The sequence below is a fragment of the Hermetia illucens genome, chromosome 1 (assembly GCF_905115235.1).
Source record: "Hermetia illucens chromosome 1, iHerIll2.2.curated.20191125, whole genome shotgun sequence".
Lineage (NCBI taxonomy): Eukaryota > Metazoa > Arthropoda > Insecta > Diptera > Stratiomyidae > Hermetia > Hermetia illucens.
Genome location: NC_051849.1, coordinates 135,714,599 through 135,738,478, shown reverse-complemented (window position 1 = coordinate 135,738,478; position 23,880 = coordinate 135,714,599). Strand labels below are relative to the sequence as shown.

The 23,880-nt window shown below is 41.0% G+C and overlaps 1 protein-coding gene across 1 annotated transcript in view; it reads left to right on the top strand.

The window, feature by feature from the left end:
• Window positions 1–23,880, top strand: part of LOC119658720 (protein gustavus) — a 293,290-nt gene that overhangs the window by 53,331 nt on the left and 216,079 nt on the right. Inside the window, exon 3 of the mRNA XM_038066384.1 lies at window positions 23,778–23,862. The gene's annotated coding sequence lies outside the window, so the exon portion shown is untranslated. The remainder of the gene's footprint in view (window positions 1–23,777; window positions 23,863–23,880) is intronic.

Genomic DNA, 23,880 nt, shown 5'->3' with positions numbered 1-23,880 from the left:
CCGTAATCTTAATTTCACACGTAGACCCGAAATTAGCTGTTTTTGCAACTGGAATGGCATCTGAAAGAATAGAAAACTGGCTTCAGATGTGGCGGTTGACTGTTAACGAATCAAAGTGTATACAAGTCACTCTCACTTTGCGAAAAGGAAATTTCCATCAAGTGAAGATCAATGTCGCTCTAACTCAATCGGATCACGTTAAATACCTGGGAATACACCTTGATATCGGTGCTTAAGCCTGTGTGGACTTATGGGATTCAACTATGGGGCTCTGCCAAACATCTAACATCAATCTCCCAGTTTAAAATTCTGAGATATTCTCCACTATCTTTCTTATTTAGGAAAGATATGGATACATGGTGAAATTGTATTCTGTGGAACAGAGTTTTGCAGTCTCCGTCATGTTTGCAGAGTTTTTGTTTCTAATTGTTCCCTGGAGACCTGACATCTTCCCCAGTAAGTGGAAGGAAGGGATGATCATTAACATTCTGAAGATGGGTAGCCGTTGTAGCGACAATTGAAGAGGTATTTATGCGGTGTATTCTGGACTGAGGTAATAACAAATGAAGAACTTCGCCAGATACCCGGGAGCGGCAGTGAACAGATGACACATTGAGAAAAGGGTGACAAATCCGTTGTGGGTTATACCATGGAATGGAACCCACTATCCCAGAAAGATCGGAGAGTGCGTCGCCCTCGACTAAGTGGTAGTGGAAGAAGAGTGCAAGGTTTTCGGAAAACTTTGGGGACGCATAGGTGTGGTTGACGTGCTATATCTCGCATAGGGATTTTTTGGTAACCATATACGTCTGACAGGTTAAATTTCAACAAATAACTGCCAATAGCTGTGAAGTTGGCCTTGCGATCGTTAGTCTTGAACAATTAGCTCTCTATTATCCAATGTCTTAAAGCTCGTTTATCGATATATTCAAACTGCATATGAACGGTTATGAGACTCTTATACTATTTTTTGACGTTTAGATAGTGACCCCTTTTTCGTCAACTAAGCTTGGAATGGACCGTATGTAATTATCACACCTTTTCCCTGTTATATGTGGTAGCACGTAAGAAAAGATAACTGAAAGACAGTTCTATGCAACGTATTGAGGTCTTATTCTGAAAAATTCCGAACCTGAGAAAATGAAGCAAAACGGAATGGATTTTTGTGGAAAATTCAGCGAGGTCACAAACTATTAGACGCTAATATCGGTGAGGCTGGAAAGGTTAGAATCGCTAGTTTAGATTTACCCGCTTACCTAGATTTCCGTCTCAATGATAAAATGAAGTACCTATTATAACAACAGAGAAAACCTTCACATCAATAATCAAGGGCTTTATTATTTCACAATGCTATAATCAACAATATGCTGAGGTACATCTTTCTACAAGAAAAGTAAGTGAAATGTAATTGAACTGATGTTATCAATTATTTATCCAACAGATCGTGTAAGAGTGCAAGCAGACATATGGCCAATTGCCTAGACATTGTAATAAAATGTATGAAAATACTTGAGAAGTTTAGAGCTACCACTCTATTATGATCAACTACACAAGAGTCTAAATAACACGGACCATGAAATCCAAATGGATAATAGGCCCTTCTGTTGCATTAAAGCGTCATTTTCTTAGCAATTGTGATTGTACTTTTTCAAAATTGAGCTGGAACTATTTGGCTCACGCAGCGTCCACTCATACATTTTTTAATAAATCTATTATATGTATATGTAAGTTTTTGAAAGAGTTTCTGCATTTCGAATAATTGCCTGGAAGAAGAGCATATACAAGTCATTACGCATAATAATGCACCAATACCAACCATTCATATCAGTGAGGAGATATGTAGTTCAGTAAAATAGTAGAGTGTACAGAAGAAAAGAACAGGAATGGGTAGACTGAAATCAGCAGTTGCACCGCAGAGCGCGAGTGCAAGCGCTTTAACACAACGGTGAAAAAATTGAAAGATTCAGGTGCTAAGTTTTCAGCTGGGGTGGGTACCATAGCAGAGTTGTGAACATTATGCTTTCATCCGTGAGGACTCACTGCTGTAATTCAGAGAAAGATTTGGCCACTTGCATAAAAGTAGTAGTGGGGCAACTTATGAAACAGTCCATTCGGAGGAGTTACTTAAGATAAGAGGTATGTTTGTACCTCTGGGATATGATATTTTTGTGTAAAATATATGTATTTAAATTAAAAGGAAAATACCGTGCGACAATCGTTGAAAGGAAACCAACTTTTTCTAAACCGCCAAGAACACATATAACATACATAACATAGATACTGCTGTCCAATCGTAATAATATGAAAACTCACTTGCCACGATTGGTCCGAATATCAAACATATGAAGCGTTAACTTGATGCGCTAGTTGGTGGTTTGAGAGTATTTCAGCAACATCGAGATCAGGCGTATGACCGATCAAAATGGGGCAACCGACGAGTCCGACGACCGCGCTTCTGCACGGGACGGCTAAAGAAGAGGATAAGGAAAAAACCTCATTCACCTCTCTTACCAAAGAAAATCGTATTGCATTCTAAAGAACTATTGTGTCCCTTTGATAGTTATAATGTACTCGTTGCCTATAGTATTATACACCGATTAATTCAATTGACAGAAATTTTAGAAAGTTTCCTAATGGTCTTGTAAATTTGATGTAAGGCAATCGAATCCATACTATCCAAGACGCCTTTTTCACAATTTTTCCGCAATTGGTGCAGCTCCCTATTGATCGCGAATGTCCTCATTTTGGATGTAATCATGACGTTTTTCGCCGCTTGTCCAACGCGATATTTTCATCTCCATCACCCTAAAGTGTCGTTCGTTCTGTTTTATAGTTGGCCAACACTGAGAACCTCAAGTGCGACGTGACGAATGACACTTCGGTAAAATCAGTTTTGGAACGCCATTTCATTTAAGTTGCGCTGACGCGTGAATCTATATCATAACGGAGTTCATCATTGACTGAAAGCATTGTTCCGAAATTTTTTAATCGCTCAGTTCTTGGTAGGCAACTGACAATGATAGTGTCTGTTTCATTAAGATCGGTCGCCAAAAAACTTCTATTATACAGATTCTGTCTTCTGAATGAGCCGATTCCGCTTTTGGGCAAGTTGCTGGAGATCAACTATCTTGTGAGACGCTACAGAAACATCATCGGTATAGAGTAGTGTGTAGGCTGTGATGTGATGTGATGGCGTTGGATGTCCCATGAGATAGTGTCCATAACAAGAACAAAGAGGAATGACGAGAGGGCCAGTCCTTGATTAATACCGATAGAGACAAGAAGCGGTTTTATTATACCAGCCACACTTGAAACCTTGCCCTTCGGATGGCGGTAGAGCTACTTAAGCGATGCTTCTCAGGGTATTTCTCCGTGAGTAAACACGCAATGTGTGTTGCTTCCTGATTGGAATTCTTCTAAATTTGCCAATTGGCCCGCGAACCTTCATTTGGATATCCAAAACCAAGTATCTCGTTTGTTGAATCGCTTACCAGGCTTGGTGACCCCGAGAATTGTACAGGCCACTTTCTGGATTGCGCTTTTAGTTTGATTCCACGATTCTTCAACATTCGTAATGATTGGTAATCGCATAAGTGAGATCGCTTCTTTCCTTTTCTCACGAAAGTGCTACCATTTAATCTGCAGCGGGCTCGTGCGTTCCACACGTTTTTTTATCGATAGCTTGATGCATAAGGCTGTAATCAACAGCCAATGTTGAGGTGCAAAGGTCTCATAGGAAACGGTTTTGCAGTTAGTGATGGTGATAAAATATGGTCATGATACAAATCCCTGTCACCAGTAAGATTTCAACTGCATCGTTTCGCATCGCGAATCTAGTTCTAACTCCTGTATAGAGCAGATTTCTAGAAGGTGCCACATTTGTCTAGATGACTTTGAAATTATGGCAGTTAGGGCGTTCATATATTGTATGGGTATGCGTCTAGCTACAAAAAAACCATAAATGAATATTAGTTGTGAATCAAACACAGAATAGTGAAGGTGAAGTACAAGTAAATAACTACATAATCATGGAGATTCAGCTTTGTCATAAAAAAGTGGGTACTAAAAGAATTCAAAGCCCCATTTGCGACCGTAGTAACTTCTTTTGAGTACAGGTGCGTTGGGCTGGTGAAGGAGGACTGCAGCTCGGAGCTTGCTTTGTCTTTTCTTCTCGGTCGCTTTAATTTCTTGTGCTTCCTACAAGTGCCGTCTCCCCGTGTTTGAGGCGGAGAATCAGACCCGAGTCTGCAAATGCGGAGTTTATTTGGTAATATGGCCTTACTGGATGTGATCTCGACCTGATAATTTGCGATAGATTTCCTCGTGGGAGTTTTATGGTAATTGTCATTGCGCCTAAATTACAAGTAGAGCTCCTTATCGGTTCAAAGCGTGGAGTTGCGCCTTAGAGCTCGGGGCCGGACTCATTAGTTCCGGTCGAGGTGTTTGATAGGTCAATGGTATGAATGCTGAGTCTACGTTCAGTATAAACCAGTACCGTTGTGCTAGTCACTGTGGGGATCTGATTGTGCTCGCCAAATCAATCCGCGTACGAAGAGAACTGTGGGATTATGCCTACACGATAGGTTCTCAGGTTAAACCCCCAGGAATTTCATGTGCTTTCTAGAAAACCGATATCACATCTTCCCCGTAAAGCTTGTGACCTTAAAAATTTCTCGGTGTTGGTGGTGATGGTTACTCCCAAACTTCGACGGCACAGTCACCGATTTTTTGTGGAAAAGCGACTGACACGATCTGGAGATAGATGCTGCATTCTCTGAACAAGGCTGTTTAAACGAATTCAAAGAATTATGCACCTTTATACAGGCTCCATTTGAAAAATTTGCCATACATAATTTCTATGCTATTTTAGCATAAGATATAGGGCAGTCTTGCCGGAAAAGCTACCGCTTATATCTAACATACTACTGGCCCCTTGATTAACGGAAATCAACTGTATTTTGGGTATCTATTTCGCTTCAAATCATTAAAGATTGTAGGTAGAACGCTGGCATATTATTATATGTCAGTGTCCTATATTTAGGATTATGTATTAATTAAATGCCAACCTTCACCAAATGATCATCTAAACGCATGTGTGTGTGTGTGTGTATGGTGGGGGAGAAGCTACAGCTTCTGAGCACTCAGGCCGTGTTGGCCCATTGTACTCGCCTCCCCCGTCTAACGGGATATTCCGGATTCGTTAACGTATCGCAGGATTTCCGTTAGTGGATGTGATGCTACCCGTCGCAATTGAAGGACATCGGTACCAAAGATCTGATGCCTGATGCGTCCATAGGCGGGGCATTCACATAGGAAATGCTCCGTAGATTCCGCTTCCTCATTACAGGAGGGACACGTATCATCTTCGGTAATTCCTATTCTGAACATATGCCCAGCTAGTGCATTATGGCCTGTCAGAATGCCCACAATACACCTGCAAGTCCTCCTGCTTTTCGACAGGATAAACTTTGCGGGACGTATGTTGGGTTCTAGCAGGAAAAGTTTGGTGTGTCGAGCAGCATTTAAGCTCTGCCACCTGTCGTTATGGGAAACTTGTTGCCAGTTTTTGAATTGCTGGCTCCGGTCCCGGCATAGGGGAGATTGACCCCTCTTTCGTTAAAGCGTCCGAGATTTCATTTCCCTCTATGCCACAGTGACCAGGTACCCAGAGTAGTTCTACCGTATTGAATCTAGACATAGAGTTCAAACGGTTTCTGCATTCCTGAACGATTTTCGAGGTGATCAAAGGACTGTTCAATGCCCTCAGTGCAGCTTGACTGTCACTGCAGATTGCGATGCGCCTGCCCTTCAACCGCTCGTCAATCACCCAGTTTGCCACCCTTAGGATCGCATAAACTTCGGCTTGAAAAACCGTTGCATATTGTCCCAAAGGAAAAGCCCATTTCTCGTTTTTATTCGAGAGGTAGACTCCGGCTCCAGAACCCTCTTCTGTTTTTGAGCCATCGGTGTAGAAGACTTCCGTATATCCCGCCACGCATTCCTCTGGGTCTTCCCAGTCCTCTCTACGGTTCAGGGTAACTACATATCTTCTACCAAACAGATGTATGGGGACACGAGAATCGGAAGGCATTGTAAGAATTGGATTTAGTCCTCCTAGTAACTCTTCCAATGCTCTGTGCCCCCCACATCCGTTGTTTTCCCATAGATCTAATCGAATTAGCCTATGAGCTGCTCTCATTGCAGTGCTTTGAATAAATATATCCAGGGGCTGCAAATTGAGTAGTGCATTCAGAGCTGCGCCGGATGTCGTGCATATGGCACCAGTGATACCCAGACAAACAGTTCTTTGCAGTGCGTCTAGTTTACGGTGAAAACCTTTTTGTCTCATCTTAACCCACCACACTACGGATGCATATACGAACATCGGCCTAATGATGGTAACGTATATCCACATTACCACATGAGGCCTGAGTCCCCATGTCGAGGCAATGGTCCGTCTGCACAGCCCATAAGCTGTGAGAGCTCGTTTCATCTTTACCTCTACATGTTTGTTCCAAAGAAGTTTTTTATCTAGAGTGACCCCCAGATATTTCACTTCTTCAGAGAGTTGAAGGGTAGTACCCCTCATCTCAGGGAGATAAAGTCCATCCAGTTTTCTCCTTTTTGTGAATAAAACCATTATGGTTTTATTTGGATTAACTGACAAACCATGTCTAAGGTACCAGCTGTCTATCAAATCAACGGCACGCTGTGTGTTCCTACACACCGTTCCAAGATCCCGATCAACAGCAAGTACAGCCACATCATCAGCATAAGCTTGAGCGTGTATTGGCAAATTTTGCAGTTCGCAAAGCAGTGAGTCGATCAGCATACTCCACAGAAGCGGCGAAAACACACCTCCTTGGGGGCAGCCCTTCGTCGCTTCTGTAGTCAGGTAGCGATCGACCCCTACCTCAGCGCACAACAATCTTTGCGTTAGCATAGCATGGATCCACTTAATTAAAGCATCATCAACACCCTACACTCTGGCGGCATCACAAAGTTTTTGAAAAGGCGCACAGTCAAAAGCCCCTTCAATGTCCGCGAACACCCCCATCGCGTACTCACCATTCAAAGTTGCATCCTCTATCTTTGTGACCAAAGAATGAAGAGCAGACTCACAGGACTTTCCACGTTGGTAAGCATGTTGGTTTTCATTAAGTGGGTGTGACCTAAGTGCGTTTCCACGAATGTGACGTTCCACCAGTCTCTCCAAACCTTTCAGGAAGAATGAAGTCAAGCTGATCTGTCTGAAGTTCTTTGGATTAGAATAGTCATCTTTCGCAGGTTTCGGTATGAAAACTACCTTAACCTGCTGCCAAGAAGAAGGCACTTAGCCCAGAGCAAGACATCCTCGAAAAATATTCCTTGGAGGTCGCTCTAAATGCTCCATACCCTCCTTTAGTATTGCCGGATAGATGCCATCCATGCCAGGTGCTTTGAAATGTTCAAAGGACAGTATGGCAGCTCTCACCTTTTCTTGGGTAACAACCGCTTTCGCAGTGTTCCAGTTCCCCTTGCAACGCTTGCGTGTTGAAGGGGTTGCAAGAACCGTCAACTCTCCCCCTACCACTTCTCTCACCCGTTCTCCCGGGTGGTGTACTTCCAGGAGGGTCTGTACTGAGTCCAGTCTGGAGCTCGTGAAAGTACCGACGGGTTTTCTAAGAGAATCCAACTTGGCCGACTCATCCCTTTTGAGGACTTTGCACAGCCTTGAAGTCTCCCTTTCGCCTTCCAGTTCCTCACAGTACGCTCTAAAGGAGTCTCGTTTCGAGCACCTCACCAGCCTCTTATATTCACGTTGTGAGTTCCTGAAATTTAACCAGTCTTCGTCCTTGTTACTTTTGCAAGCACGATTTAGAAGTCGCCTGGTTGATTTCCTGAGTTTTTGCAGTTCTCGGTTCCACCAAGGAACCGTTTTACCGCTTTGGCCTCGGGAAATAGGACGCCTCTTCATAGCACTCTAAGAGTGTGCCGTTCAGAGTTTTCAATTCATCTTCCAGCAGCAAAGGAGTCCTTAGTCGCCTAGGGAACTGTACTTTATTGCCAAGAAGTTCATTGAACTTTGCCCAATCCGTTTTCCTAGGGTTCCGTCTTTGTACTGCAGACTGTTCGCCCGCAATAGTCAGATTGAATTCTAGATATCGGTGATCTGACAGTGAGACCTCGTCTAGCACTCGCCAGAGTGTAATCAACTCTAACAATTTTGGGGTACAGATTGTTAGGTCAATTACTTCGCTTCTTAACGGTCCCACGAACATAGGGGCGCACCCTACGTTTGCAGTCATAAGACCAGCTGAAGTGATGAAATCAAATAGCTTCTCTCCTCTTGGATTGCATTTGCTACTGCCCCAACAAATATGTTGAGCATTCGCATCGCAACATATTAAGAGTTCGAGACTACTTGATTCTGCATACGTCACCAGATCCCTAAGTTCTTGCGTCGGTGGAGGATACAAAGAATCATAGGGTAAATAAGCGGAGGCAACTATGATGTTTTTCCTCTCGCCATTTATTTGGTATTGTATGATGACCGTAGCTAAGTCCTGGGAACAATATTGTCTCAGCATAGTTGCCTCTAACCGTCTTGACATCAGGACGCAAGCTCTCGGTCTTATGGATCTTTCGTCGTAGAAGGTCCTAGCCCCCTTTACTGATCCAATGCCACAGATTCTGTTAAATCGAACCCACGGTTCTTGCACCAGAAAGATATAGGGGAAATCCTGCAGCTTTGTCATTCTCGCTGTCAACAGGTAGGAGGGAGCTTTGGCATGCTGCAGATTGATTTGACCAATCTTTATGTTTTTCGACATAAACTTAGTCTATTGTCGCTAACAGAAGAGTCTGGTGCGTCCAGTGTGGATCTTACCGGGGTTTCCAGTTTATCCCCACCTTCCGCCGGAGATTCCGCTTCCTTGTGTCCGATTTCTCTGGGCGTTACCGCGCCTAGTGGTACAGCCACGTCCATGTCCTCATTCCCAAGGTGCTTCATATTCCTTCGCAGTGCTCTCTTCTGCCGTCGGCTTCGAGCCTTTCCAGGTTCACGGTGTCCGCACCGCTTGGATCCATTTCCACACACCGGCGTTAAACCAGTAGTGTCCACGTCACCAGCTTCCCGTTCTTCCGCTCTTCCTGGTAAGGATGAAGGAGAAGGTTCTGACAGGCAGAATTCAGCCGTAGTCGGATTTCCAGTTTCTCCCAATTTGAAAGTTTCCGTACTTTCCTTTCTGGCTAACTTCGCCGTAGGCACCAAGTGCAAACTTTCCACTGAGTCGGAAAGCATGCCTTCTACAGATTGATCTGTAGGCGAATATGAATGTGGTGAGGCCTCCAAATTCCCCGCCTCGGCCGCGACATGATTGCTCATGGTCGCGGGTGGATTCGAAGTCTGTGACTTCTTACCACCTGGAGAGTTTAAATCCATCGTTTCCATATTCATATTTTTGGACACCCTTAGTGTAGTAGTAAACTACTACAGGCTCCCCCACCACGACAAGGTGGTGTCCGAGGGGGAGATCTAAACGCATAGTAAAAGTAATTACACAAGAAGGGAATCCGGTTTTAATGCTTTTTCTCCTTGAAATTGCTATTGGAATTATCTGAATTGCTATAATTAGGCTGCTGCTAAAATAACATTGAGGTTAATCACTTTATGAATTCTGTATTTTGAGGTTCCTTGCACCACTGCGAATGATTCTTTATTCAATGCCGAAATTATTCTCCTAAAATGCAATTTTTGTCCTGCTAGTCCCACTTTACTATCTTTTGAATCGAATTCGCGTACAAGAGTCGTTGTTCTGGGTAACCTCATTCTATTGTGTTGAAATTCATAGAAAATTGGTTACTCATTTTCACATATATACGTTTATATGGATTTATAATTAAAACATCTGTAGCTCATGAATCACAATGATGACCTTATTATTACTTGGTTTCCTTCATTTGGTTGCGATAACTTTTATCGTTTATTTCATTTAAATGTAAATCAGAATTTTATTAAAACTCTACATGAATGAAACACGGATGAATCTGTTTTTTTGAATGCATATACGCAAATTGTTGTAGTAGCGGAAGGAAATGGATTGGTGTGAATTACGACTTTCTTAACAGCACAGCAGATAGTGTTGCATGATGCAGTTGTTAATTTAATTGATTAATTTTACGAATCCTTGAAGATGTTGATGAGTTTCATAGATGTATACTTAGAAGTAGAGAGTTTTATTTGAAACTTTGGGAGATGTACCATAAAAAATCGAGACAGTGAATACTTTCAAGTGGGTAATGACATTTATGAGAATGAAAGTGAGATTTTCCTGTTAGTTATTAATAACTACTTCCACGGAGGCCTGGAAATTATAGCGAAACCCATATTCCATGGAAGTATTCCAAAGTTATTTAATGGCTTTTATTAATTTTACTTATATTCAATAAATTATAGGTGGATAATATTATCGAATAACGAGCAAATCAAATGTTCACTATGTTATGATAATTTTCACAGATAGCGCAAATCTGCCATAGATTCAAATATTTATTTCTAGGAATACAATCTTAGTCAAACATTACCACTGTGTGGCACTCCTACTAATCCAATTTAGCTTCTGTTTTTAAGACTTGCAGTTTCGTCCAGGGCAGAGGCAACTCGTCAGACGCTGCCTCACTTCTGCGCTGGGAGCAGCGTGATCGAAGTGGTACAAGTATTTGCTCCCATTTATTAATTAAAAAACACGTCATGTTTATGAACTATAATGAACACAAATTCGCCTTCTAAAATTTCAGGTCTAAGCCGGCCGAGGCTAAAATAAAATATTGTTTAAGAATTGAGGGGTTCCTAAGTCTGCCATCCACTTACTGGCGGACCTGACCAGAGGGAAAGCAACATGCTTTTCCGATTGTGATCCACAGAACCCTCTGCCTCTGCCCTGGACGAAACCGCAAGTCTTAAATTTTACATCTTGATTGCTTGCCCAAGGCAACCACAACCGCGAAAGCGTGTTGCTTTCCAATTGGCCCGGTCCGCCATTAAGTGGACTTAGGAATCCTTCAATTCTTAAACAAAATTTTCTATTTTTAAGGTGTTGTGTAGAACAAAACCTTATGTATGAAACAAAACCTTATTAAAATCGGTTTGTCTTTTATCATCATTGGAAATTGGAAAAATTCAAAACCTACTGATGGCTCCTGTCTTCAATTATGTCAGACCGTTACTCACTAAAGCCACTTTCATCCTTTTCCCTTGTCCTCAATTTCCGTTTGACGAGCTATAACTCAGGCCATATTGCACCTACAAAAAATAAAAAAAAATCATTCTTTTTTGCTACTTAATATGCTTTGTTTCTGCTTAATATCATTTTTACATGAAATGCATGATTTTCGAGTTCTTTGTGAAAAGCCGTTGAAAACCATGCATTTTTTCAATGAAAAACATATTTGAATATAAATAACTCGAAAATTACTACTTGTACGAAAAATTTTCACCAAACAACATCCTTAGAATTGACCATTTAATCGATTTCCTTATGTCGTACCCTGACCACAAATTTCATGTCAATCGGTCTTAACTGAAAGAACTCGGAGGTTGAAAGCTGACTGGACTATTAAGCAGTAGTAATTTCATGCGAAAGGGACACTTTGACCTACTATAACTTCACTTATAATAGTAGGATTTCAACCAAACTTTTCAATATGTGACTTCATATCTTCAATTCTATTTTACTGATCTAGGATGAATTTAAAGGGGATTTCCAGTAAAAATTTCCAGTATACTATTATTGACTTTATTTGAGCAGATATCGAAACGAAGAATATTTGGAGGTCTAGATACCACGTGCATGTATAACCAGTTTTTTTCAGTTTTTTTTTCAGCTTTTTCAGTTGGGTAGTTTCTGAGGATGGGTTCTTGAAATAATGTACCTTCGCAAGCAGTTCCAAAATTAATATTTGCATCGAAAAGACCTTTCATGAAGAAAAAAAATTGCACTCTTCTTTTACGAAACCTTAAAAAAGAAGAGTTTTTCATATTTGATCAAACCAAAGTCCACCAGCCCACGAGCAAGTGCCCTACTACATGGCTACGCTCAACAATGCGGCTTTTTTCCTATGTAAATTGTTCAACGTTATCATCTAGCAGCGTCAATATATCAAACGAACGACAGCCCAGAGAAAATTTGCAATATAAACGAGTTTCGCATAAGGAACCCCACTTCATTTAACCCCTTATTCTCGCACTTTCAGCCAATTTAGTTTGCGAGTTTTACTCGTTTCGCTTATTGATTTCACTTATTGATTCACTTAACGTTCATTTAGCGAGCTATCATCAATGTTCACCATCCGTCCGCCTTCTGCTAAAGGCACTTTCTCCGAAATTGTTGCTTCTAGTGGCACGAAATTTGGTGGGAAGGTAGATGCTACAAACTCCCTTACATGCAGTGAGTAACATCATTTTATACTACGTTGAAGGGGATGTACAACTTTTTGTTACCGATTATAGTGAATATATATATGAGACACCAAATGAAAGATTTCGATTAGTGCTTTCCAAAGCTGAAATTTGATGCAAAAGGGGGGAGTGCAGGGGCTGGAAAGTAATCATTTCTTTGATGGGTTCATTCTTCGAAACTACTACTACATAAGAAGCTGCGACTAGACAGGTCCTAGGCTTCAAAATACCTTTGACTGAAAACCCTTCCTAAGTTCATCCTAGAATTGTGGTAATATATGCATATGGTTCGGAATAGAGGATGATATTAGCAACTTTAGTGAAAATCGCACCATTACTAACAAATTTAATGCAATCTGAGAATTTGAAGTTCAGTATCACTCTAAAGTGACATACTAAATAAATAAGCATTACGACCTAATGGGGCAAATGTACACTCAAATATTCTTACAGAGGAAATACAAAAACTTTCAAAGCTGAAGCGCCGAGCTTCCGATTTTAGATAAGTTCATATTTGCCTCTCTTTGTAGTTATATAATAATTCATTTCTGAAAGATGTAAGGTGTGGTCGATGCATCGATTCATCGGCTATCAATTATCTCCAGTTGGTTATCCGTAATTTGACGTTCACATAAGTATAATAATGAGAAGGATATTTAGATGAGTAGGTTACACATTGAATAAAAAAAACAACAATCCGAATGCTGATTCAGCTAAACAATGAAAACAAATTGCCCGATCCATTCATTGTAGTAAAATCATACTAATATGGAGCCAGGCCATACATTCCGGCCACCTTTCGTAATGAAATGTTCCACGGGGTTCACGACTTAACGCATCCAGGCATCAGGACAACAAATCGGCTTGTCATCGAAAAATACTTCTGGCCCTCCATGCATAAGGATGTCAAATCCTGGGCCGGAGAGTGCATCGCATGCCAGAAGTGTGAAGTCTCCAGGCATGTAAGGAAAGAAGTGGCTTCATTCCCCCGCACTAACAAACGGCTCCACACCATACACCTCGACATAGTAGGCCCTTTGCGAGACTTGCTCGGATCCAGGTATTGCCTTACAATCATCGATAGGTTTACGCGGTGGCCTGAGGCAATACCTCTGACGGATATTACGGCGCAATCTTTTGCCGAAGCCCTCTGTCGAGACTGGATACCTCGCTTTGGCGTCCCTGCAGTGATCATCACTGACCAGAGAATGCAGTTCTCGGAGTTAGGCAAACTCCTGGGTTTCAAACGCCAGCGGATTACTGCATACCACCCGCAATCCAATGGGATGCTAGAACGCTAGCACCGGACGCTGAAAGCCGTCATTATTGCACGCGACGATCCGTCCTGGACTCAAGTCTTGCCTCTCGTCCTACTCGGTCTACGAACAACTCGCTGAGAGGAATTTGCTGCCAGCCCCGCGGAGCTGGTATACGGTGAGGACTCAAGGCTCCCAAGTGATCCGGTCTTCGACAAGAGATCGGGTCTCACAGAGTCGGGATTGCTGCGCCTACTGGGGGACAATCTCGGACGCATCAAAGCCACACCTCCCACACGACACTCGTCCGCACCTGCTTGCGCGCCCAAGGAACTGGACACGTGCACGCACGTCCTGGTCAGGATGGATGCCGTCTGGAAGCCGCTACAGCCTCCATATGAAGGCCCGTATCGTGTTCTCGAGCCGGGAGATCATTTCTTCCAGCTCGAGATCGGAGGACACAAAAAGGCGGTTTCCTTATCTAGGCCGAAGCCCGTGTGGGCCCCAAAAACAACGTCACATTCGCTTCGCGGAATGATGAGGAACGCAGTTCCAGGTTCAGTTGCTGAAATCCCTAGGTTTCATTTGGGGGCGGAGTGATGTGGTGCAACAAATTTCGAATGTTGGTAATGCCGCCGGCGCTCTTCGTGGCTTTTTCGAACTCTCCACGAGAGGGGAACGCCAGCGGTGAAAGTTCCGTTGGTTGGGAACAAACGGACCTCAAGAAAAACCAAGTCGCTTCTGCCTCGACCTGCGGGAAGTTTACACACGCACCAAGTGCGAATATTGCGAGCAAGGAGAAATACTCAAAACTACCATTCCGTTGGTGAGAGAAGCGGAATCTCTCGCAAAAGCATTGCTCCACCACCAGGCTGAGGGGTAGGAGACTGTCATTACTTGCGACAATTTCTGACTTTCCAACTACTATTAAAAAGATATGTCTGTCGGACGAGGGCAGTTCACTTTGCCTGTAATTAGCTTCACCCTAAGAGCGTTGTTAGATTAAAAGAATCGGTTAGGGTGTATCTATAGAAATCGAAAGTGAGCGTTCTTTCTTCGATAGCTATGGGTTGGGTTGAAAAATCAATCTCTAGTTTTCGGCACTTTGAATTTTCAAGGAGGCATTCTGGAAGCTCATGTTTCTCCGTTTTCAATACGTTTTGTTTTCTATCTGCTGCTCATTTTTTTCCAATTCTGCAATCTAAATTGGTGCCATTCAGTCTTCCGCTCTCGTCTCTTTCGTATAGCGTCGCGATTCTTTTTTGACATTTGACACTTTGAATTGAAGTTTGACATCCCAATTTCGGTGCAACATGCAGGGCAGCTTATGTCAACACTTCGGTAAAGAAATGTATGGTTTTCTCGAGTTCGAGGCTTGATTTTACCGACATGTTTGTAAGTGTAAAGAAATGCTCTTCCTTTTCATTATCCTATCAGTTTGTTTGATTCGCCAAAGATTGGTTGGTGGTTTGAGAATGTTACGAGATAATCACTCGATATCAAATCGAATTCACGGTTCATCGATATGGTGGTACGAAAGCCTCGAATGCAAGTGCGTGTACTTTCAAACTGCTTAATATAGATGGAAAATATTGGAGTGCAATATGCAGTAGAAATTGAGATAGAATTTTTCCATTCTACTAGATATATGGATATGGCAAGCATGTAGTTCTCAGCAAAATTGTACATAGCGCTTTATACGGTTTTGATGAGAAATATAAAATTTCTATGACCTTTGTCAACAATACCCTTTGTATTGTTGAATCTATCATCGAATATTTTATTTTAAAATTATATTTGTATTTGTATTTGAGTCCCGGATGTACAATGGCGAACATTTGAAAAAATTATATTAACTGATTTTTCTTTGTAATTCCTCAAATGAAAGCGTTCTTTTGTAGGGAAGTTAGTGAAAATATTTAATTGAAATATACATTTTTGAGAACATGGATGGAAATGGAATTTTTTAAATGGCACTTCAATTCTAGAAAAATAGGATTTTTCTCACACTTCTAATGCGTAGTCATCTTTTATGCTTTTATGATTATTTCTTATTATAAAGTATGTAAATGATCATTCTCATCTTATTTTGCGATATCTTTTGCGGCCTACTTTACTTTTTGTGAGCGATTGAACCCTATGAGAAATTCTGCAAATGGTGTGATGTAAGTTTATTTTACCGTGCGTCGTCGATTACATTGTGTAAGGCAGCAAGTGTTTTGGGTTTTAATTTCATTACCTGAACTTTTATAATGTGCTAAATGTTTTGGATGGGTTACATATAGAGGTTGTTTTCAAGAGAGTTTAGCATAGAAATGCCGATTTCTGCTAAATAATCCTTTTCCTGCAAAATAAATGTTTGATTTGATTACTTTTGTGTGCGGTTGGCACCCCCCTCTGAGATTCAATGGTCAATTGTGAAAATCTTTCGTACAAGTAGTAGTTTTCCAGTAATTCATGTTTAAACATGCCGTTTTTTCATCGAAAAAAAAAATATATTTTCTAACGATTTTTCGCAAATAATTCAAAAACCATGCATGTCATGTAGAAATGATATTAAGCAGAAACAAAGCATACTAAATAACAAAAAAAATTAATCTTTTTTTTTTGTACGTGCAATATGGACTGAGTTAATCTCCTTAAACCTAAATTCGTGATGCCTAAAAGAAAAATTAAAATTAGTCACTTAGTAGAAATTGGTGCAAAGTTCTTTGAAGGTGCTTGAGAAGAATTTTAAAATGAATTATGATAGAAGTCAGTGTGACAAATAATAACGGAGTTATGATAAAAATAATGTAATTTTCTGAATTTTTTTATATAAAAATTAATAAAAACAGGATGCCAGACAACTTTTAGGAATATCGAATTAGTGGACCCCGGCGCAAAACCGGGATGTTTGGAGTTCCTTATTAAGGCAGGCCCAGACCGGATACCGGTTGTTGCGCCGTTGATGATGATGAATAAATTCTGAAAATTTGGTGGATAACCAGACGCGAGACATGTTGAACAGCAAATCGATAAATTTTGATGAGCAATGAGTCGCCATCACAAGCGTTCTTTCTCCTGGCATTTATCAACGATGTTGCGAAGGAACGCCAGAAGACCAGCGCAAGGAATTAAATTGGCAGGTGGTCGCCATTGCATTTATGGTCTGGTCAAATATATTAACGGTCGATGAAGATGACGCAGAGCTTAAGAGGAGGAAAGAACATCATCACGGTTCTCAACGGTGTAATATCCGGTGAAATTCGACCTCTTGTGGATGAAATGACTACTCACCGTAATATAAATTGCTTCTCCTAAGAGAAGTGAAATAATATTTCAACGCACTCAAGCGGTACCAGGTCGCTTCTACAGTGTTACTACTTCCCCTCATGCGTAAATTCTAGGAATCTAAGATCCCAGTAGTGGAAGAAGGCAATAATTGGCAAGATTTCAAAAAAGAGCATTAGCTTTCGTTGCATTTACAAAAACAATACGCTGTATCATGGCGAGCTAAAGGCAACAATATTCCCAAGCTTGAAATACTCTCGAACGATAAATTCCCCAAAATGATATCGTGATAGTGTGAGAAGTGGCATTTTCAAACTTCTTGGTCAGTACTGAAAAGCTCGCAGATTATTAGTAAATATCTACTAGTTGTTAGTTTGGTGAATTTACGGCATTTATCAATTTCCCGTTATGTTATCTATAAAATTTTATGTAGTAGCGTTGTTTCAGTTTGTCAAAACTGACAATTATCAATCGTGTAAACCCGATGTAGGACTATTGAAAGTGTAACTTCATGGTTCCTAATTCGTCTTGTGGAAGTTAGGTGGGTGGAGGTAATACCATGTAACTATGCCCTTCCAAAGATTTGGTGCTAATTTGTGATTCCACAGAAATCCTGAAGTGCTTTATTTTGCTTTGACGTTTAACGACTTGTTTGGGATCAGATTACCTTCATTCTTCGCAGACAATTCCTCTAAAAGGACAATCTGGTAATAGACATAATAATTGTTTCTGAGATTTAAGGGATCTCTAAGGCTGAAACAATAATTTCATTAATTTGATAATTTTTTGCACTTTAATAACTTTTTCTTTTTTATTGTGATTTATAATGTGTGAATGGAACGAGGAATTCCAGAACTCGCGAGAAAAATTTGATTGGTAAAGCTAAAAAACTGAAGCTAGCAAATTTAGTTATGAAGCTAATCAGCTTACGCTAACTGTAACTTCGTAGGTAGATCACGATGGTAGTTGTTTCCCAGTAAACACATTATATAATTTCAATTGATTACCAACTTCTTTTCATGTGTCGAAAAGGAAATCTCATTTTTTACTCAACTTTACGTAACTCCATCTCTTGCAAATGGAAATTAAGTAAACTTTATCATTGCCCTTCCCCATTACTGACTCATAAAAGACATTTAATCCAGAAAGAAAGCATTTACTAGTATATTGTCTGTTTAATTACATTTGACCTCTTTGATTTATAACGGATTGGAACGACAGCAATGCAATCCGAAAACTGCATACAACTAGTCGGGAATTGTGTTGTTATTCCGAATTCTTATCACAATAGACTTATCGGTGAACGTAACATTTTATTGCTTGGAAGATGAGCTTAGACTTTCACACAGACCCTACACAGAAAAGTGATTACATGTTCTCATTAACGATTGTGTACATGTACAACTGTATCTACTTGTATAACGTTAAAGGGGCATTAAGTCAGTACAAATTTCAAGTCGCTATTACTGTATGTTCGCCTATCAAAGGCAACCATAACCAACTTAACAGCACTTTTCTGAGCAAAATTGCTTTGAAATACAAAAAAAATATAGATTATTCTTGAAATATATGTAGCAGGAGTGTAGGATATCATGGTTTAATCGAAAACAGAAATATTTCGCTTTCTGTCGAAATTCTTTATTTAGGAGAAAAGGAAATCGAGTGAGTTGAAATACGGAATTGCTGCTGTAACAAGTTTTTGGGTACAATGGATAAAGGCGTCTTTTCCGAATTACCTCGTTTATATGCCAGGAAAAGTTTGATGGATAAATAAGATAGAAGGTGTCTATGGTTCTTTTATATATCCATACGAGCGAATAAAATTTAAAGCGGAATGCGCTTGAAATGCAGTCAGGGTTCTAAGATTTTTTTTTATTGCTAGTCTCAAAAAGAGGATCCAATAAGCGACTGGGCTTTGTATAATTCGCGTTCGAATGTTATAGCGGTTAGAACGCTAGGCCGTCGAAATGTGTAGAAGATGACGATTGCAGAGGCACTTGTATTGTGACTGGACGTCAGACACCAGTTGATTCAGCTTTAAATTATTCAAATTAGGATAATAATTAAGTGTGCTTACTTGGCCACATTGCCTTCTAGAGTACCGTTTGGGTCTTGAAATGAAGTGCTCTAATATGCTTCCAGCCCTAGATTCAAATTGAATTGTCGCACCATCGTTTATTGGATACCTTTTCCCAATGTATTTTTTTCAAATTTCCGATTCCTCATTTGAAGTGGTGGTCTTAAAAACTTTTGACACAATTGCTGACAGCCTTAATGGCTAGATTTTGACTGAGAATTCTGAAATTAATTCTTAATTAAAATTGTACGTGTATGTATCGGTGAGGCAAAGGGTTCTTCGGGACGTAATTATTGTCAACTCAGAATGCTTTTGAAACCCTGATGCATCCACATTGATTACAAAGTGGGCCTATGTTTCTGAGACGACTTTTGATTCAATTCCATCTTTTATTGACTAAGTTATGCACCATACAAGATGGTTGAATTTGATGTTGAACAAATTTGGGAAAAGTCCATTTAATTTTTACTGAACCCTCAAATTTATTTTGCTTGAATTAAATTTTTTCTTTAATTAGCTTACCAAAGATTTGTTTTTCGATTGTAATACAGCCTTTTATGGACTTTCTAACGATCTGTAGTCTTGGCAGCATATAATCAAGATAAATTCGAATTTCACCTATTGCTATTGGCTGCAACATCAACTCCGAATATTTACCGGATATTTAATAAGTAAACGTCGCACAAGAAGTTTAAAAAGGTTTTACATGTGCAAATCAGCACCAAGCTTGTTTCACTAATAGAAACACGCATGTACAGTTCCAATTAAATCACACCCTTCACCAAATTAAATCATGAGCTTTGTGAATGTCGTTACTACAATGTCAAAGTATTTAGCGCAGTTTTTAAATTCCTTATTTTGCAAATGTTCTAGGTGAAGTATTCATTGTGCAAATAAGCTACTTATGATTCGTTTCTTATAAACACAGTAAAAAAATATATTATAGCGGTAATTTTTAAGCCAGAATGAAAGTCGTTTGAAAGGTTTTATGTGAAACCAAGCCTTATTAAAATCGGTTCAATGTCTGTCTGTCCGTCTGTTCGTGTTCCCGTCTGTCTGTCTGTCTCACACCCGATTTATTCGGAAACGGCTGAAACGATTCATGGTGCCTGTTTCATGTGGATCGGCGGTTAAAAATTCAGTTTTATTCAATTTCAATCTGAGGCCGTTTTTCATGAGGCGGGCATTCCATTTTTGGACAAGTTGCTCCAAATCATTTTTGCTATGGGACGCCAGGAAAACATTATCTGCATGAAGCAGTGTCTAGGGCGTTGGACGTTGGATCTTCCGAAGAAGTGGTGAGAGGGTACTTCCTTGATGAACACCGATAGGGACACGAAAAGTTTCTCCAGAAAGTTGAAAGGTTGTACCCCTCATCTCAGGGGGACAAAGCCCATCTCCTTTTTGTGTGTTTGTGGTCTTATTTGGATTAACTGACAGACCATCCCTGAGGCACCAACTGTGTATCAGATCAACAGCACGTTGTATATTTCAACACATCGTTCCAAGATCCCGATCAACAGCAAGCACAGCCAAGTGCCTTCCTACGAATGTGACGCTCAACCAATCTCTCCAAACTTTTCAGCAAGAATCCAGCCCAGCTGATATATCTGAAGTTCTTCGGATTAGAATAGTCATTTTTCCCAGGTTCCGGTATGAAGACTACCTTAACCTTCTGCTAAGAGGTACATAATCCAAATCAAGACTTGCTGTATTTTAAGGACAGTATGGCAGCTCTCAAATGTTCATAGGTAACAACCGCTTTCGCAGTGTTGCAGTTCACCTTGCAACACTTGTGTGTGGAAGGAGTTGCAAGAACGGTCAACTCTGCCCCTATCACTTCTCTCACCAGTTCTCTCGGATCGTTGGAGAGTCTGTACTGATTTCATCCCTTTTAAGGACTTTGGACAGCCTTAAAGTGTCTCGTTCGCTTTCCAGTTCCTCACAGTACGTTTCAGATGAGTCTCGCTTTGAACGCCTAACGAGCCTCTTATATTCACGCTGTGAGTTCCGGAAGTTTAATCAGTCTTCGTTCTTATTACTTTTGCAAGCACGGCTCAGAAGTCGCTTGGTTGATTTCTTGAGTTTTTGCAGTTCCCGGTTTCACCAAGGAACCACTTTACCGCTTTGGCCTTGGGAAATAGAACAAGGCTCTCCATAGCACTTTAAAAGTGCGCAATTCAGAGTTTCAAATTCATCTTCAAGCGCCAAAGGAGTCCTTAGTCGCCTTGCGCTGTACTTTATTGCCAAGAAGTTCATTGAACTTTTTCCAATCCGTTTTCCTGGAATTCCGTCTTTGTATTGCAGACTGTTCGTCCGCAATAGTCAGATTGAATTCTAGGTATCGGTGATCTGACAGTGAGACTTGGTCTAGCACCCGCCAGTGTGTAATTAACTCTAGCACTTTTTAAGTACAGATTATTAGGTTAATTACTTCGCTTCTTCTCGGTCCCACGAATGTGGGGGCGTACCCTACGCTTCCAGTCATGAGATCAGTTGAAGTGATGAAATCAAATAGCTTCTCTCCTCTTGGATTGCATTTGCTACTGCCCCAACAAATATGTTGAGCATTCGCATCGCAACCTATTAAGAGTTCGAGACCACTTGATTGTGCAGACGCTACCAGATCCCTTAGTTCTTGCGCCGGTGGAGAAAGAAGATAGAAAGAATCATCATCATCATTACAACAATCGGTTTCCGGGTTGGACCTGGCTTAATGGGGAACTCCAAATACCTCTGTTTAGCGCTGAGGTCCCCCAATTCACTATTCCTAAAAGCTGTCTAACGGCCTGACCTACGCCATCGCTTCATCTCAGGCAGGATCTGCCTCTTCTCCTTTTGCTATCATAGATATTGCCCTTATAGACTTTCCGGGCTGGATCATCCACACCCATATGGTTTAAGTGACCCGCCCACCGTAACATATTGAGCTGGATTTGATCCAGAACCAGATGGTCATGGTATCGTTCATAGATTTCGTCGTTATGTAGGGCTACCGAATCGTCCATTCTCATGTAGGGGGCCAACAATATTTCGGAGGATTCTTCTCTCGAACAGTTCGCAGGAATACATGAGGACTGGCAAGATTATTGTCGTGTACTGTAAGAACTTTGACCCTATGGTGAACGTTTCGACCGAAACAGTTTTTGTAAGCTGAAAAGGCTCTGTTGGCAGTCAACAACCGCGCTGACCTTGCCACCATGTACTTCGTCTTGCCTTCATTAATGTGCAGCCCAAGATCTCGCTCCGCCTGTTCGATCTGAATGAAGGCAGACTGTACATCTCGTGTTGTTCTTTCCATGATTTCTATATCGTTAGCGTAGACCAGTAGTTGCACTGCGTGATATCTCCTTTTTATGTATGAGACAGATAATGCATCGTTGCCAATCGTCAGGCATTGATTCGCTGTCCCACACCTTGAGCATAAGTTGATGCACCGCTTGGTGTAATCGTTCGCCTATAAATTTAACCAATTCGGATTTAATTCCATCGGGTCCTGGCGACTTATGGTTTTTAAGCCGATGAATTGCACGCACTGTTTCTTCTATACTTGATGGTAGTGGTATTCATCGGTCGTTTTCAGTTGGGACCTCCAACTCGCCGTTATTCTGATTGCTCAGCAGTTCATCAGAGTACTCAAACCATCGTTCCAATATGGCCATTCTGTCGGAAATCCCTCTTTGTCTCAACAGGATGTAGATCGAAGGGTGTAAGGCTTCATCCTGCTGACTTCTTGGTAAAACTTGCGCGCCTGGTGGGGTTGCTCCCTGTACTTTTCGAGTTCACAGACCTTCCAGGCTTCCTTTTTTCGTCTGTGAAATCGCTTCTCCGCTCGCCGGAGTTCGTGATAATTCCGCATTATTTGAGAATGCAACGTTACAAAGTATACAGCTTTTTTCCGTTCCGTAGCTAGCTTACATTCATCGTCAAACCAACCATTCCGATTTTTCTTGCGGCCGAGGCCGAGTATGTTTGTGGCCGTATCAATCAGGTGGTTGTGAAGATCATTTGTTGATGCTCCATCTCCAGGACATCTGCCAGCTGCGGTTATAGCAGCATGCATTTTCCCTTTATAGGTGTTACGGAGGGCTGTGTTGTGAATGGCTTCTGTATTCACCCTCACTTGATTGTCAGAGGAGATTGTAGATGGTGTTGTAATTCGAGCTCGGAGCACTATGCTAACGAGATAGTGATCCGAGTCTATATTGGCCCCTCTATATGTTCTTACATTCATGAAGGCTGAGAGGTGGCGGCGTTCGATCAGCGTGTTGTCAATTTGGTTGAAAGTGGTCCCGGCGTCGCAAACATAGACGTTATATAAGTTTTGTTTCCAATGCCACCCTCTGCTCGCAAACCAAATTTCATGTCAATCGGTCTTGACTGGAAGTGGTGTATAGAAATCGCACCTCTGTTGTGATGGAAATGCAGAAAAGTCTATTGTCACAAGTTCAGATTGTGCTTAACATTTTGATTGGACCTTAATTCTTGAGCCCCTTTGGTTGTCACCATATGTAAACCATATAAGTAGAACGAAATGAAAATCTCCCTGTCTTGTCCATACATTTGCAAATATGACCAGTCAGGGTTAAGCTTCTTAACAGATAACAGACAGCGTTTTCGAAAACATTAAATTCAGCCTACCAGTGTCGTGTTATTGTATAAGACTTTCTTTGTTCTAATTCCATTTGGTTTAGAAAAAAATTAAATTTGCTGTTGTTTGTTCTATTTACAGATTTTCGACAGAATACGAGAGTTGATAAAATGGAACATCGATTTTCCAAGCAATATCAATAGCCAAAGTCTTTTGCGCGAATTAGGTAAGTCGGCAGCGTAAT